This window comes from Macrobrachium rosenbergii, chromosome 49 (assembly GCF_040412425.1).
Source record: "Macrobrachium rosenbergii isolate ZJJX-2024 chromosome 49, ASM4041242v1, whole genome shotgun sequence".
Taxonomy (NCBI): domain Eukaryota; kingdom Metazoa; phylum Arthropoda; class Malacostraca; order Decapoda; family Palaemonidae; genus Macrobrachium; species Macrobrachium rosenbergii.
The window spans coordinates 16,070,021-16,088,589 of record NC_089789.1 but is presented as its reverse complement, the minus strand read 5'-3'; positions in this window follow the sequence as shown (position 1 = coordinate 16,088,589).

The following is an 18,569-nucleotide window of genomic DNA, read 5'->3' as shown; positions in this document are numbered from 1 at the left end:
GTATTTCTAAATGGTTTCTTAGCGATATATTTATTAAATTCTACTATGTAACGCCAGGTCTCAGGATTTCTTTTTTTATATTCATTCTTTTCTTTAGTAAATCGTGCCTAGATGGTGTGTTTGCTATATTTATTGTTAAGCGCTATTCAGTGACATAGGAACATTGATATATATATATATATGTATATATATATATATATATATATATATATATATATATATATATATATGTGTGTATGTGTATATTTGTGTGTTATGTGTGTGTGTGTGTAAGGTCAGATTTGAATACTGTATTACTCTAAGTATAAACCAAATACGACTGGAGTTAAGCCCTTGATGAAGGAAAATCCAGTTTCAAAATAATTTTCCTAATTAAAAGTTATCCAATTTAGGAACTAATCTTGTTCGCAGATACAATAGGGATGTAAAGCATGCGTTAAAGTGATTTGGCAACTAGTTTAGAGATTTTATCTGTTCCCTCTCTATTAGAATTATTCATTTAGAATTTCCGAACCCGTATCCAAACCTTGTCCTTCCTGATTCAAATCCATGGTCTCCGGAACTGGCAACGCACGGATGGAAAGTCCGGATTTCCAGTTACGACAGAAACTCGGCTTATGAAAATAGTTGGTGGCCTGATGAATTCCGTCGTTTCCTTGTGCTTGCTTGAGATAACTTTTGACTTTGAAAATGATTTGTGCTTGAACTTTTACTCTACATTTCTGTAGTTTTGTTTCATCTGCCCTTAAAGGAGAAACCCTTGTCTTGCTGTTTTTACTGCGGTGCTTCTATGGTTTATTATTTTGACACTTTGACATCTCAAAAATGAACGATGCTTCCATTTCGAACTGGATTTCACTATCATTTACATTTCCTAGAAAGTAAAAAGGTCCATAAATAAAGACCAGGCCTCATGAATCTCTAAGTAACAATAAAGGCAGAGAGGCAATAAAGAACGGGAGATTAATCTTCTCAGCGATACTCGCAACCGGGTTCCTAAGAAACGAGTTTCATCTGCAGACATATTAAACAAGTAGCGTGGAAGCCTCGAAGTGACTGAGATATTGTACAGAAGCCCAAAATAAGATTTGATTATTCGTAATTCTTTCTGTATATAGAGTAGAAACATTTCGCATTATTCATAAACATATATGGATATATATATATATATATATATATATATATATATATATATGTATGTATATATATATATATATATATATGTGTGTGTGTATGTGTATGAGAACTCCTTCATTAACGCTAAATTCTAACAGGTTCTTTCAAAAGGGTCGCTACAGCCGCAAGATTAAATGACTAACGATTCCATTAACTTTTGGTCTTCCTAATTTTAGGAATGCAGTTCCAGAACCTTTGGGTAAACGGTGTTCTATAGTCAACTTAACTTATCTAGAATACCATTCACATTGCAGAGTGAATTCTAGGATATTTTTTCACATTTAAACAATGCACGCTCAATCAGTTGTCAAAAATAATGACTTCAGCAAGAGTAATCTACCGGAAGTGAACGGAAACTACAAGGAAATCTCAAATACTATCCAGAAAATCTTTAAAACGTTATAAGACACAAGTAAGTTTTTCATTTGTTTGTAACGACCTCGGAGGGGCGCCATATTCGTAAATCCTATATTCTAGGCACGAATTAATTGAAGGTCATTGTTTTGGAATATCCATTCCCCATCTTCTTTAATAACTTGATATTCCAATAAATGGCGAAAATACAGTTTCCTCGAACGCCCGATGGAGACTACTAGGACAGTCAAGAACTTATGCTTCCATTTAATTGAGGTACGAACAGTTGTCTTTACTCTTCTATGTACTTATTTATTCATTTTGTTATGTCTACACGGGCATCGAATAAGCGTTTCATAAGAGGATACTTGACGTCATCTGTTGTATAAGTGATTTTGTATGGTTGCTGGAAGTCTTCCCTTTTGATCCGCATTATCCTTCGATCTCCTGCGCGCTCTCTCATTCTGCCATTGATTGTTGCCCTTCATAATCATAGTCATTTTGAATGACATTCACTCTATGCGAGTTTGAGAATTCTCTGCAGTCGTTGAAAAATAGAGATAATAACGCTTTGAGAACGGAAAATTATAGGTGCGCATATCACACGCAAGTCAGACTATATAAAACGGATAGGCGAGGAGAAGTTTTACTTAAATGGAGAGAGAAAGACACAGACAGACAGACAGACAGACAGACAGAGATAGAAAGAGAAAATTCTCAGTGATCAAAGTCACTGAGTCGAATTTTAATAGAAGAGACTGAGAAAACTGAGAGATCAAAGGTCTTTGTATCGCCAATAAAATCTTTATTAATCAGTGTGCCAATTAAATAAGGTTTTTTCCGGTATGGAAATGTTTCAGAATTAATACTTTTTTTTTAGTCCTGTAGTAGCACGCCTTGAAAACTCCCATAGGTAAATTTTTTTTTAAAATCCCATGTTTTCGGTTCATCGGAGTAGCTTCCCATTGTTTGGGTTCTTCAGAGAATCCTGACTTTTATGCTATTGTTGTTGCTGTCGCTATTGTTAGCCAAGTTTCCTGATAACATAATACTCTCACTCCAACTTGAAAATGAAAGGGAATCTTTCTCAACAGCTTTCCCTCTCCCAACCCACATACGTTAAGCTTCAATGCTGAAAAGCATTTACGAACTTTTTTTGTTCTAATGCATCCATTCAGCCTTTTGTCATCGGAAATATAATTTCTTTTGGTAAAAGCTGGTATCCATGTAAATACCCTCTCTCCCTCTCTCTCTCTCTCTCTCTCTCTCTCTCTCTCTCTCTCTCTCTCTCTCTCTCTCTCTCTCTCTCTCTCTCTCTCTCTCTCACATTTATTTTTTATGAAAATAATGACTTCACCGCTGGTTTCATTTGTTATCCGTTTCACTCTGCATTTAACTTTGGGCATCAAGACAAATGTGTTCTGTGGAATGCGGAAAATGGAACTATTATTTCAGTCTACTAATAAGGGGGAGAAATAGAGAGAGAGAGAGAGAGAGAGAGAGAGAGAGAGAGAGAGAGAGAGAGAGAAGAGAGAGAGAGAGAGAGAAGCACACCCATAACATATATTCGCATTCCATTCATAAATTGTGTCACTTGCTATATCTTCGTGAGAGGACGGAAAATACTTCATGCAGGATGAACTAGAGAAAAATCAGTTATTTTTTCCTTGTAAAATATTTATAGTCATAGATCTGTCTGTAAAAGACTACGGGAGAGGAGAGAGAGAGAGAGAGAGAGAGAGAGAGAGAGAGAGAGAGAGAGAGAGAAATTACGATTGTATTCTTGTGATAATTGTTGACCTAAATGCACCTAAAATAACATGATAGAATTATTTGGATTTATGAGAGAGAGAGAGAATTGTTGATCTAAATACACCTAAAATAACACGATAAAATTATTTGGATTTATGAGAGAGAGAGAGAGAGAAATTATGTTTGTGGTCTTGTGATAACTGTTGACCTAAATACACCTAAAATAACACGATAGACTTATTCGGATTTATAAGAGAGAGAGAGAGAGAGGACTAATTTAATATCCAGAGGCTAATTGTTGAACAGCCTCAGAGTTATCCAACATTTCACATTTTCAGTGACCTGGATATGAGCAAAATGACAGACGACCAATAGGCTTAATGGACAGCCGTAAGTCTCTGCTGAAATTGCTTCACTTTAATGCTCCAGCAGAATTGTTATGACCTTCATTAAGTTACTTATAATAATTAAGGTACTTGATAATTAGCTCATCCCGTTAGCCGAAAATAAGGTTCTTAAATACTGTACATACAAGGGCCAAGGAATGTAACTCGGAGGATGTTTATCAATAAGGTTTAAAGAATATAAGAATGAAAGAGCTTTGTAACAAAAAATCTACTCCACATTAGTAGAAAATTTATAATAAGTCCTTTTCGAAAATATCGTTGGAAAATATCAGTGCTTAAATCAAGTTCTTTATCGCCTCCAACGCCAAGTGATGCAAAGGACTTCTGTGAAATTCCATTTCTTTTTCCTGAGCTTTGTCTTTCACTAATCTCCATTCGTTCCCAGACCCCCGTCTCACAGTTCTTGTCAAAACGGATATAGGCTAGCTAAAGATCAAAGTTATTTTTTTTAAGAAATGCAACTTTTAGCTGCAGCATTACTGGAGACTTTAGTCTTGAAATATGGTTATTGAAAAGTGACGGGTTCCTTTACAATTACAGAATTTGTTGTTGCCTTAAGCAATATAACTTGCGTCAGTAGCTAAGTTTAAGAGAGGAAAAATGAAGGACAACCAATAAACGTAAAAGAAGTCCGTTGGAAACCTTCAAGCAACCCGAATGCAAAGTCAATTCCTCCTTGGTCTAAGTCGACCAAATTCTGAATAGAAATCGATACGATACTACGAATGGCCTTCACAGTCTGAACCGGAGACTTTTTGGAGGAACTTCGCACCCGGAAGAGCTCGCTTCCGAGGACATATTTCATGTGAAGGAGGCAATGCCATTCTCCACGACGGCCATAAGAGCAAATGGTTATATCTGAGTGCCAAGCACCGATACGATTAGGCTCAACTTGGTTCCTATGAAATTGTTTTGTCATTTTTTTTTTATATTAATTGTAGAGATCATATGTTGAAATGACTAAATACGTTACTTCATCAGTCGATCACGTTTCTTGGTAAAGTTAACGCCCATTTTCTCTTTATACAGAAGCAAGTGGGACTGCAACCAAATATACCTTCTTACATAAAGACGATGGGAAGAAAAAGTGAAAGAAAGGAAAGTGGGTAGGGAGGGGGAGAAAGTGGATGGAAGGTTTTAAGAGTCAAAATAAATGAAACCAGTTGAGGGTTGATATATAAATATATAATATACGCTTGTATACATACATGCATACATATTATATATATAATATATATATACATTATATATATATATATATATATATATATATATGTGTGTTTATATATATAAATATATATATATATATATATATATATATATATATATATATATATAAATCATATGTATATATCTTGGGCTTTTTGTAATTCTGCGGAGGACACGAATTTCGTGAAATTTACATATGCTTTTAGTGGGACGATTATATATATATATATATATATATATATATATATATATATATATATATATATATATATATATATATATATATATATATATATCAGTTTACAGAATATTTCAAAAGATACAAGATGAAAACCGATATAAGTTCGTCCGGGTAAGAATGCAAGGATCCTCCCTTAGCAGACCTAATCAAAAATAATTTGGAAGAGAAATACTAAGCAGAGTCTGTTACTTCAAATTTCTACATAAGAAAGAGGATAAGGCAAATGGAACAGTCAGGAAGTATCTGCTTCTACTTTTATTGTACTTTTAGTTATTTGCATCCTTTTCCCTCGTTTCTGTCTTACCTTTAAGTCCAAAACGCCCTCGTCTTTACCCTTTGTAGGTTAACTGTGTTATTTCATTTCTTTTTTATTTTCTTTATTACGTTGCTCTAGCATTACATTATTATTTACCATCATCCTTACTCCAAAAACTTACAAATTAATATCGAAGAAGGACAGGCCCATCAGCTTGCAAACCAAGCCTTCAAAATGATAATATTTTCGTTCCAAATAAATGCAAAATAAAATCCGGAGAACAGAAGTGCTGTACAATACAAATGAAAAATTAGGAGTGTTGGGAAACCACGAACTTCCCTTCAGGCTGAGCATGTCACTCCCAAAGAAGTAATGATCATATCTGGTTGCCCAGATTTTTGGTTAAGGGTTTTTTTTCAGGGCACATTTGGATCATCTGTAACTAGGCTGCGGAGTCCAACCACCCCCTTCCCCCACCCCCCCACAAAAAATCCTTCTGCCCCGAAGCTACATTCCTGTCTCTCATAATGTAACCAATTTCTCCAAGTCACGTAGTCCACCATTTCGTAATGTTTTCACAAAATCCCCACACAATCTCTTGCATGGCTCTGCTAACAAACAAACAAGCAACCCAACGAACGAACGAACAAAACGAACTAAAAACATAATTCTGCCTCCGAATTCCTAGATGAAATACGTAACAAGGCTTCGAAACCAGATTTTTCACTTTTCGTATTGACTTCACAAATAATACTATTCTGATAATTACGCAACAGGTTCTGTATATTCAGCCTTATCAGTCTAGAGTTTCATCCTTTAGGGGCAAATTTTAGAAGATGAATAACATTTAATCGAGAAATCTGCTGATAATTCTGTTGGCCCGCGAATCTCCGGTGAGTTTGTGGAGAGATTCATAAAACATTGTTGTTGCTGATTACTTCTGGGTGTTTCTGAATAGTCTCTAGTGGAGAAAATCGTGCTCAATGCAATTTAGTACTTGAATGAACTCTCATTACCGCGATCAAATCATACGGAACCACTATTTGAAATGGGGGAAATGATTTGTTGAAGAGATAAAAAGGATTTGTTTCGAAGGCTTTCAGGAGTAAGAGATTATAGCTTAGATATTTTTATTACTTATAAATATACATACATACATACATACATACATACATACATACATACATATATATATATATATATATATATATATATATATATATATATATATATATATATATATATATATATATATATATATATATATATATATATATATATATATATATATATATATATATACCCAGCCACGTATGCCGCTTAATAACGAATTTTTTTCTATACCGTGGGAATAACTTACGTGCAAGGGAAATCATAACTAATAAGTACTGCTGCGCCGAACAGGATGCGATCCGTGACCTAGTTTAGCAACAACAATAGACATTGACTATAACCACTGGGTTTTCCTGGCACTTATCAGTTACACTCGGTTTTCCTGGCACTTATCAGTTATAATTCCCCTTGGGCGTAAGTTGTTCCCGTATAGTGAGTTCAATATTAAACCATATTTTGCGCATAAAATTTGTGAATATAGACAAAAAAGACTGAGAGAAGTAGAGAGACAATAAGCTGCTGAAAAGGGTGAATAGGTATTGAGAAGACAATAAAATTGCTGAGCTGACCCTAAATGTATTATGGATCGGCAACTGCTGGTGAGTCATGAGTGTAGTGTTTGCATAACTGCGTAGCTGCGAAAAGTTGCCATGCGTTTTTGTTATTCGTCTGTTATTTCAGAGGGAGGAGATTAATTCGGCATTGGAAAATTATTTCTTGGAATGAAAGAAATTCGTAATGGAGAGTTGATTAAGATTATATAATCACAAGTACTCTCTCTCTCTCTCTCTCTCTCTCTCTCTCTCTCTCTCTCTCTCTCTTCAGGACTACTTTTTAACAAGTGTACGTCAATATTATCGGTTATATTTCCTCCAATATACCAATAGAAAGAATTGCTCCATGCTTTATAGATTCATCTTCCTGGTTCTCACCCAATTTTATAAACTACTCTTCCTTGCATGCATCAACTTTCTCTTGCAAATATTGACACGCTTTCACTAGTTCCTGCAGTTATTTTTCAGTATGTGAAAACCTCTTCGCACCTTCTGCAAGCATCAGATATTCCACACTCAATTCACAACTCATCCTCTTATCCCACAACTCTCCATTTTCATCTAATACCATTTTCCAGATATCTCAAACGCCAAGATTTTGGCTTGCATCTGTATTGTTAAGAACTCTGTTGTCCTGATAAGATAATTTATCGAAAAACTTTTTTCCAAAAAATTTACCCTTACTATGACAGCTTACAAGCTAAAGCGTAAGATTTGCCAGCAATATAGACAAAATACACTTTATTGAGGGGGTAATTGAAAAATTTAACGTAAATGCGTAGATTTATTACAATAAATTATTTGTACACGTCCTCGAATTATTGGCTGATGGCACGAACGCATTCACTTACAACTCCCATTCAAACTCACAGTTAACCTTCACGTAAACGATGGGTAGAGGGAAAGTGCTGAGGAGAAGGGAGGAAAAAAACTACTTCCGCAGTAAGTCAGTAATAAGTGGGAGACGAAGGAAAGAGGGAAAACCTTAACCTAACTCGACACAATATTTACAGTAATATACCATTGCATGGATACGTTCCCCACACCGGACAAAAACAAGGCAATAATCTCCGCACTGAAGCAGTTAATCAAACGAGTGACGGTTTCGATGGCACTTCGACGTATTGGTCGTACCAGGACACTAATGCTCAACCATAAGGGAATGAGTCTGTTTTGGATACAAAGAGGGCACAGAATCAGATGTTTACTCTTCTTCGTGACCAAAAGGCCTCCTAACGGCCCTCAGAAGATCTCGAGTCAACGGCTGTTGGCAGGAAGATTCTGGAGGCGCCACCATAACAATAGACGAGAGCTCAGGATGTGAGCGATGACGATGGTCTCAGTACACCTGAGCACGAGAGCACGCCCGTAGGTTATAAAGGGTGTCAGGTGTGTGCATCCAGCGACACATGCATCAGCAGCAGACAATCCCACTTGAAGCAAGAAGTCCATCCAAATGTAGCAGAGCAATGTTGCAAGGTGGTGATTGCCACACTGAACAACGAACCGTGAAAAAAAAGACGAGATCTTCTCTACAAGAAAGCCGAATGCAATCTCTTGTCAATCCAGACGAAAATATGTGAATCGCCTCTTGAACAGTCCAACGTGGCAGGAGGCAGAAGACCAAACAAACGAAACATTCCTACATGAAAATAAAGAGAACTCTTCATGAGCGGAGTACCAATTAACAAATAACAACCTTCGGTGGGAGAAGCACAACAAAATCAAACTCTAACCAAGAATTCGAGGCTCAAATGAACTAATGAAACATTGAACAGTAATTAATAAACAAATGTTTACTTTAGCGGAGCCACGAGATAAAAGCATATATATGTATATATATGTATATATATATATATATATATATATATATATATATATATTATATATATATATATATATATATATACATATACATATATATACTGTATATCTATGTATATATATGCATATATATATATATATAATATATATATATTATATATATATATATATATATATATATATATATATATATATATATATATATATATATATATATATAGATACACACACACACATACAGCCATTTCTGTGGGTCTCACTGTATTGCGCAAAGAGGTATTCCAAATTCTGTTGGGAATACATTTCAAGCAAGGATTATATATATGTATATGTGTATATATATATATATATATATATATATATATATATATATATATATATATTATACAGCCATTACTGTGGGTTTCCATTGTATTGTGCAAAGAGGTATTCCAAATTCTGATGAGAATACATTACAAGCAAGGAAATTTTTTCCTTTACCAAAACACCACATTTCCTTATTGTTTCCCAGCCCAGACGAATTACATTATACATCACGTTAATTTATTATACATCAAATGCAGCCGACAGATTGGATCTGAATTTCAACAAAGTTCCGTTTTAGAATTTCCGCAACACTTTTCAAGCGTCTGCAGAATATAATGTTGCAGTTTAGGTCGTCATCTTATTATTCATGAAAACCAGATATTAGAACTTCGTTGTTAATATAACGGTGGGGAAATCAGGGAAATCAGATATTCTGTCTTTCGGAAATATTTCACCTTTATATATTTTCCAGCGCCATTTCGCTTCTGTGTGAAATCTAACCAAACACACAGTGTTGCTCTTTGGTAAAATGAAATTTTTCCACAATTTTTATGATCGTTGATAATTCTTCTTTCGATACTCTACTTCGATTATTTGTTTTACATTTTGTTTTTGTTTTAATTATTATTTTCATCATTGGTTGATCCTGCGGTTACTTGTCTTATCGTTAACCGTATATTTTCTTTATTCTTTTCTCTCTCTTTAGTTTTGAAACAATTCTTATGATTTCAGTCCTAATGCTTTTGTTACTCCATGCCATTTCTCTGATGATTTTTAAATCTGCTTTCACAAAAATTCATTTCTAAAGTATCCGGTTTTACTTTAGTTTTATTTTTTTATGATTGCTATCCTTTTACCCTTTTCCTTTTGACTAGCAGCCCATTTTAAATTCTCTGCTTCTTTACAACGTCGAATACTTTTCATTGACCCCTTCCGTATGACTCTATAAGAAGAGACAACCATAATTTGTAATTTTTCAAACCCTAGAATAAGGAGTGAAAGTGAGGTGAGAACTAAGGTAACGTTATCTATTTATTATTATTTTTTTTTTTATTCATTTTTTTTTGACAGGACGGTAAATTTCAGCAGTCGATATCACCGAAGTCAATCTATACTGGCGGAAGCTCTTGCGACTTGCCACTTGCCAGATTCTATTCAAATATGTTGACAAATCAAAAGCGAGGTAAAAGTTTCTGCGGTAAAAGCTGCAGATAATTACCCTCAGTTCACCAACCGTGTCGTTGGTCTGGATAATATGAAGCGCCTGGCTGGGTTTCAGTGATAGAACTTACATAACTGTTTCCTGAATTATGCTGAAGGGAGAGCAAGATTCTTAGGTGTATCTTGGTTTTCCATTTTTGGCCGTTGACACACAAATACTCGTACATACACATAAATACACACACAAACAAGCACACACACAGACACACAAACAAGCACACGCACACATGTACAACTTTCCATTAATGGATTCCAAGGACGTGCAGCTGGAAAGAATTCCAGGCAACAAATGGGGAACGTCTTTATATAGCAAAAAAAAAATACCTATTTAATCAATATATGCCACATATTAAATAATAGTTCCTCTCTAAATAAGATATAGATATTCAAAAATACTTCTACAAAATTCTGAGGTATTCATTACGGCAGAGTTTTATATTTTTGCATCTAATCAAGTTGGCACTCAGGAAAACAGATCAGTGAGATCTTTAAAGAAAATAAGGAAATTTTTACAAGGAAACCAAAAACATTTCTTTCCAGAGGGGTTGGGTGATTTTGACAACCTGCGATCGGACCGTTTTGATCCATTAAAATCCATGGATTTTTCGTGGTGGCTTCCTTCCATTATCATCGTTGGCCTAAATAAGGAAAACCTTCTCACATTTTTCGTGTTTTCCCTCTTTCCCATTTTTGTTTTGATCTCATTCAACCCGTTTTCGAAAACCTTTAGAGCCTAATGAACGAAGAGTCGGGAGACCTAGTATAAAAAAACAAGTTCTAAAAAGATATTCTTCCAGGAACATCCGTCGCGAAAAAAAAAATTGTTCTTGCAATATTTCCCGTCCCTATTTTTTTTTAACGGCCGTTCTTTATGAAATAAACTACTCTACCTGTAAACATTTTGTTTCTGAGTAACGCTTTACAGTTATTCAAAAACACAGTGCTTCTATACACAAATGAAAAATTATACCCAAAGAAAAAAATTTCACTGAGACTTTTTTTATTAAAAGTTTGTTTATGACTAAATTTAGGTACAAGTTTCTAAACGAGAAGCGTAGGAAATTAACAGACCAGGAAAACCATGATTGAATTACGTGGGTTAAGATATTATAAAATGACATAGACAGTGTTCTGGTGGGTTGCAATACAGAATTAGCTAGTCTGGAATAATAATCTCTCTCTCTCTCTCTCTCTCTCTCTCTCTCTCTCTCTCTCTCTCTCTCTCTCTCTCTCTCTCTCTCTCTCTCTCTCTCTCACACATTCACACTTTGAATGATGGGGTTTCTTTATTTCAAATATCAGTCATGGACATTACTACGCCCATTCTCCCGACAAGAGCAGACAAAACGAAAACTAATTCTTTCGACGACGAACAAAGGGAAATGAAATTCAGCCAGGTTTAATGGGAAGGAATATAGGAGAAATGTTCAAAAGGGAAAATCAGAGCAGGGAATGAAACGTAAGGGGAAACAAGCCTAGGTGAGATATTTAATTCCTTTAATGCAGAGGGCCTAAGCTTTTCGATAATTACGAGTTCTTGGATAGCTATTTAAATTACTTATTATTTCGTATGTTAAGAATATCTTTTGTGCATTAGTCAATGTTTATTTAATCAGTGAGAGAAAGCGAGAGAGAGAGAGAGAATAAGAAGAAAGAAAGAGAGAAATGAAGAGAGAGAGGTATTGGTGTATTGGTTTTCAAATAAATAATACAGTAAAAAAAAGGAAGGGATTAATTAACGTTACCGTTCATTACGGAATGGAATAATCGTATTCCGAGCAAAGTTGGGGTTCTACCTTACTGATTTCCAGAGCCCTATATCAACAAGTAACTTGAGAAGCAACGTCTCTTTCTTGTGGAAAGTATTTACACGCTTCCTTGGTACAAGTGTAATGGGTGTTCAGTTCAGTATTAGTTTATGTTACAACTGTGCAGCGTGGTTTGAGTTTATTTTTCTCAGTTATATACTCATTTTTTGCGAATGATTTGGAATAGTTCCCAGCTTTCAAGTCCCGACAGTATAGGCCCTTTTTTTCGAAACGGTAAAAATGTAAAGCAAAATATCAAAGGGATAATTAACTGGGATGATATTTTCCATTCAGGTAAATGGATTTTCAGATACAGTTACATAAAGGAATGTAAATACGTTTTTTTCCACTTTTCATCTCTCATTATTTTTGTGACGAGTGTTTTGCATAATATCAAACTATCGCTGGTTTCAGTAAGTTTCCGTAGAAGTTATATATTTCCAATAAGAAATAACATTTTCTAGAATAACATTTTTTTCAATTTCAGAATTCTTGCCGAAGGACTCTGCTCATGATATTCTTATTTTAGTCTTTTCCATTACAAAACCAAATTGACGAGTGCAAATAATCTACCTTTGTCACTTTTACTTGGTGTTCTGGACACTTAGAGTATATTTAAATGTGGTTAAGTAAATTGTAAAGCAAACTTGCATTGTATATACAATAATGGTTACTATAACAAACAAGTAAAATATTCGCCGAAGTTTCTTCGGCGCAGTCGAGTTTTCTGCACAGTATAATTCTGTATGAACCGCGTACCATGAAACTTTCAGCCACTGCGCAGTGATGGCATGTCCTATAGCGTTGTCAGACGCACGATCATGACTAACTTTAACCTTAAATAAAATAAAAACTACTGAGACTAGAGGGCTGCAATTTGGTATGTTTGATGAATGGGGGGTGGATGATCAACATACCGATTTGCAGCCCTCTAGCCTCGGTAGTTTTTAAGATCTTATGGCGGACAGAAAAAGTGTACATACCAGTCATCATTTGAGTCTTGCGATCTCGATAAGCAGAGGCGTTTATTTACCTGGCAATTTCCAGTGGAAGCATCCACTCTTGTAACGCTGCAACTGCGCTACCAGTCTCTGAAGACATCGAGGAACACTTGCTGTGGAACCTCACTTTCGTTCTTATTTTTAATCCCTTTTCTTCGGCTTCTTCAGTATCATCCCACGCGAAAAAAATTTAGATTATACATATAAAGTATACGGTATGTAAGTATTAATAATATATTCAAACTAATATGATTATGTACATATGTATTTTTAGATAACGTTATTTGAGTTTTTTTTAAACCTATTTATTTCTTTTTAGTTTTCTATTTAAATTTATTGCGGCGTCAATAACTTAGACGTTGTGACGCCAGTTTTAATAGACATAATCAATCAATCAATGAAGACAGCCTTCATAAAACTTTGGAAGGGTGATCTCTGATGAATGACCTTAGATTTTAGAAACGATCGAACTTCTTGGAATTTCCTGCGGTTGAAGCAACGAATTCCATCAACAAAGGATAAGTTTAGAAATCAACGAACTCTTGAAACAGTTTTAGTTACAATGAAGACACGATTATAGCTAAAGTTCATGCCTATAATAAAGGAATTAGATGATTCAGGAAGGACACGAATGTTTCTTGGAACTGATTTTGTTCTTAAAACTGTTGTATGGTTGCAAATAATCAGTTTATGTAGTTAATTTAGATTAAATATTAGGATTAAAAACAAGGTACAATGAAGACACGATTATAGTTAAAGTTCATGCCTGTAATAAAGGAATTAGATGAATCAGGAAGGACACGAATGTTGCTTGTGACTAATTTTGTTTTTTAAACTTTTGTATGGTTGCAAATAATCAATTTATGTTGTTAATTTTAGATAAAATATTGGGATTAAAAAGCATTTTGCAAAAAGTGTTTCAGTCCATGGGGTATCAGGCCCAACTGTAGTAAAATTATTAGTGATCAACCAGTTATACATTTGCATATCATGCACTGACTCTGACCACCCGGCTATCAAGGGAGATAAAAACTGATACCGACGCTGCTCCAAATATGCCGCTGGATTCAGGTTCTGTACTGAGAATCGATGTCAACCAACCTCCACCATCATAGCTGATTGGTAAGTTTGTAATACTTAACTATTTGTGAATTTTTCCGTTATACAAGTGTGGCATTGTTTTTATATGTTCACGGAAATTAAGCCACAAATGTCGGTTAACATTCCATTCACTTTAGTCTGGGAATAACTTAGACCCGTGGGAATTATAATTGATAAACATGCTTCGTCCCCAGCAGGAAATTTAAATCATAGTCATTTTATCAATTAAACTATCCAGGTGGAGATGGGGTGATGTCGATTCCAAGCGCAGAACCTCAATTCGACAGATATAATTATGAACACCAGTGTCGGTATCAACTTTTATCTCTCTTGATAGCCGGGTGGTCAAAGTCTAACTGTCACACCTAATTTGCACTGAAAGGATTTGAAAGATGGTGCCATTACAATTTTAGTTCCCTTTGTGTCATTTCCCTTGTTCATTTATTTTGAGAATAACGCAAGGAAAACATCAAATGTTAAAAAATGATCCTGTCCGACGGAGTAAACGATTAGTAGGAAGAATCTGTACGTACGAGGACGAACAGGAAAGAAGACGAATTCTGCGGTAAAGAAAAAACAAAGATTTAGCGACGTTGTTCTGAATAGCCTCTCGGCGTTCTTGGGACTGTCATCTGTCCACATTGCTTCTTTCTACCTGCCATTCTGTGCATAAAGAAAGCGCCTACTTCTGCCAAACATTTGCCTCATTTTATACTGCAGGGAACCAGGCAGAGACTAGAGACAGCTCTCCCCTTGTTCCGCTTTATTTCCAGAGGACAGACGTCTGATGCAGACTCAGATATTGATGATGCGGATCTGGAGTTTGCCGTCATGCTTTAGAGATGGCACATATGAATGACATCGCTTTCGGAGTGTTTCCTGGAATTTAGCATAATGATCCGAATGCCGGCTCAGTGGAATTACGGCAATAAACTTTTGGTAGTATTTTTTTTTATGCTGAACTATATTTTATCGTTTCCCTTCATGTCAAGATATTTCACGACCACAGCATTTCACGGTTAGTTATTTTTATTTTTCATGCAACATCTCTCCTTTATAAAACAAGTTAATGATTTGATAACGAAGATAAAAATCCACTAAAGAAGAATGACCATGTAGATTGCCTCTTATATATAAAATGTATGCACGCATTTATGTATGTATGTATATATATATATATATATATATATATATATATATATATATATATATATATATATATATATATATATATATATATATATATATATATATATATATATATATATATATATATATATATATATACATGTATATATATATAATATGGAATATTTTATATATTTGATCTTTTATGAAATGAAATATATAAACATATAAAATATTATACATATATATATATATATATATATATATATATATATATATATATATATACATATATATATATATATATATATATATATATATATATATATATATATTTATATATAATATATATATATATATATATATATATATATATATATATATATATATATATATATATATATATATATGTTGTAACTGTTATATATTTGATCTTCTATGAAATGAAATACTAAGCATAAAATATTATGTCTAGAATATCGAAAATTCCGTATTCACTAATACACAAATACTTTTTCAGCCTTTCACGAAGGGTCATAGATGAAAAGAAAAAGTGAAGAACCCATTTTCTCTGTAATTCTCTGACGCAACATGATGAAGATTTTGATTAAATTTTGAATATGCATTATTATACTTCCCTTAAAATTAAGGCCCTTCAACATATCACGTAAAGAAATTTAATCTCATGCCCCTTTCACTGGTCTCGTTCATCCTAAATATTATTTTACTTGGAAGTTCCCCTTCGCATTCAGTCAGTGTGGGTTTTTCGTCTCCTTTGAACTCTCTGGATATTTTGGGAATTAAGTAACTGTGTTTAATTAACACGGATTTTTGAAGGTACTTCTTTGGTAGATAGGATATGGACTGGTCTATTTCTGAGATTCGATAGACATATTCTCTTTCATTTTCCATGTGGAATACAACCAAGTAACATGTCTTCGTTTTAGAAGAGGTTAATATATATATATATATTATAATATATATATATATATATATATATATACACTGCGCGCCTATGCCCCCACCTATGTATGTATACCCTTTGTTTATTGCAGAGGATAAAGTTATCGCCCCTTGCATGGCTAGACCTCATTTAACCTAGATATCAGAGCAAATGGTTATCAACAGTTTCTTGTCTTGTCTCAATTCTTATCTGGAACAGATATTGAGCTGAGGTCATGGATAAAAGGGCTCGATAAGATAGGAGAGGCTGCTACCGCCACACACACAATCACAATAAAGCCACAAATAACCCATTAATTCCAGATCAACCTTCTAAGAGGCAAAGCACCTACCCTGATTAGGATTGTATGCTTCTGGAATTGAACTGGGTGATGAAACCAATCCCGCCTGAAGTCCACCAAACAAATGACACATTGTTTGCCACAGTCTCAGTTAAAGAGAAGTCCACACGGCACCGATTCATGGCACAAAAAGAAAAAAATAGGTAAGGTACACGCAGCGTGCGGCAGTTAGTCGAAAAAATCACAACTAAGGAGATGTGAAGAAGAGGTACTCACGCAACAGCCCGTACACGCGGGCGGTGACAAAACAGGTTGAAAACTAGTACCATTAAGTGGGGAACAAATCTTTGACCAATGCTGGACAATCCCGGCACCAGTTAAGACAATATATGTTTTAACAGGGACAGTGTGCGATCGTGAGTGTTTCATTGATAAATCATCGTCATTCGAGTTCGCCAAGACCATCAGGCTCCTCATGCAGGAACACAGAAAGCTCATCGACAAAGACTTTTTGCATATATTAACGTTAGTTAGCCCTTTAAAAAGAACTACTTAAGAATGTATATGAATATTATCCAGTGCCATTTCCAATATCCGGTGTTCAATATATATATATTATATTCATTATCGAGTCTTTGGCACCCCAGTGCAAACTCGAGTCATATAGGTGAAATTGTATATTTATTGGCGTATATATATAAATCTCTCTTGCAGAGGTGTGTGTGTTCGCATTGGACTCATCTTGTGTGTGTGTGTGTGCCCTTAGTCAAGACTCCAGTAGAAGGATTAAGTAGTCCAGGCATTGGCCGAAATTTATCAGTTTCGTTTTTCCATTTTCCCTTCTAATGCGTTCTTTTGTAAATATAATAAAAGAAATTTAGAGAAAAGTGAGGCTAGTGAATTTTTTTGCATTTTCTTAGAAGTAAAGCCCCTCTGATCTGGAAAAAACACCTTTGAGATATTGCAATCAGACTCTACACAGATTTACTGTTTCCTTTCTTCACTGACGCCTGCTGAAATGTTACGAAGAAAGTTTGTTTTCCTTTTGAACGAGAAAGATGGAACTATGCCAGAGTGTCAAAAGATTTTAATGTGAGCTTCAAGTATTTTTCACTATACCGTTGTACTTGTTTAAATGGTCAAATAAAGAAAAGATTATAGTTGTCTTTTGTGACATATACAATGATTGATATATAGTTAAATATATTCAAGATCCACAGGCATATGATCTTTCCTCTTAGTTACATATCGATGATATGTTAAAAATTTATGCGGTTTGATTACCACGTAGGAGAACCATTACTGAAGGCGTTTTTTAAGAAATATACCCAACAGTTTACAAGGCTTGTCCTCCAATGTTGCAGTTAACAACATCAAAACTAATTATTCCATCTGCTTGAAAATTGAATTGATATCAATTTTACATTGTCTCGAAAACAACAGCATTTTCCTGCCCAATAGTCTTCTCAGAAAACCGATGAACACATGAAAAAAGACGGCTAAAACTCTACGAACCAATATAGCCCCTCGGAAAGAGCAAAGAAACGGAGTCTCTACAAAGAAGACTCTAGGCTGATGGAAAATCGCTGGTTAAATGTCTCCGGGGGCGATACCAGGCACTCTAACAATGCCACCAAGAAGAAAAAAAAGGAAAATGGAGGAGAAGGATTTGATAGTGACAGTCTTTTATACTTTTATACTGTTTAAGAAATGTATAGAATTCTTTTCTTGTATTCAGGTGCATTAGTGATCCACACGAATCTTGTCGATGCGCTGAATCAACCTTAATAGTGTTTTTCGTGGTTGTCGATAATGAGTCGAAAAATAGCAAAACGTTTTCAAGTGGATGGATAAAAGAATATCTGCATAAACAA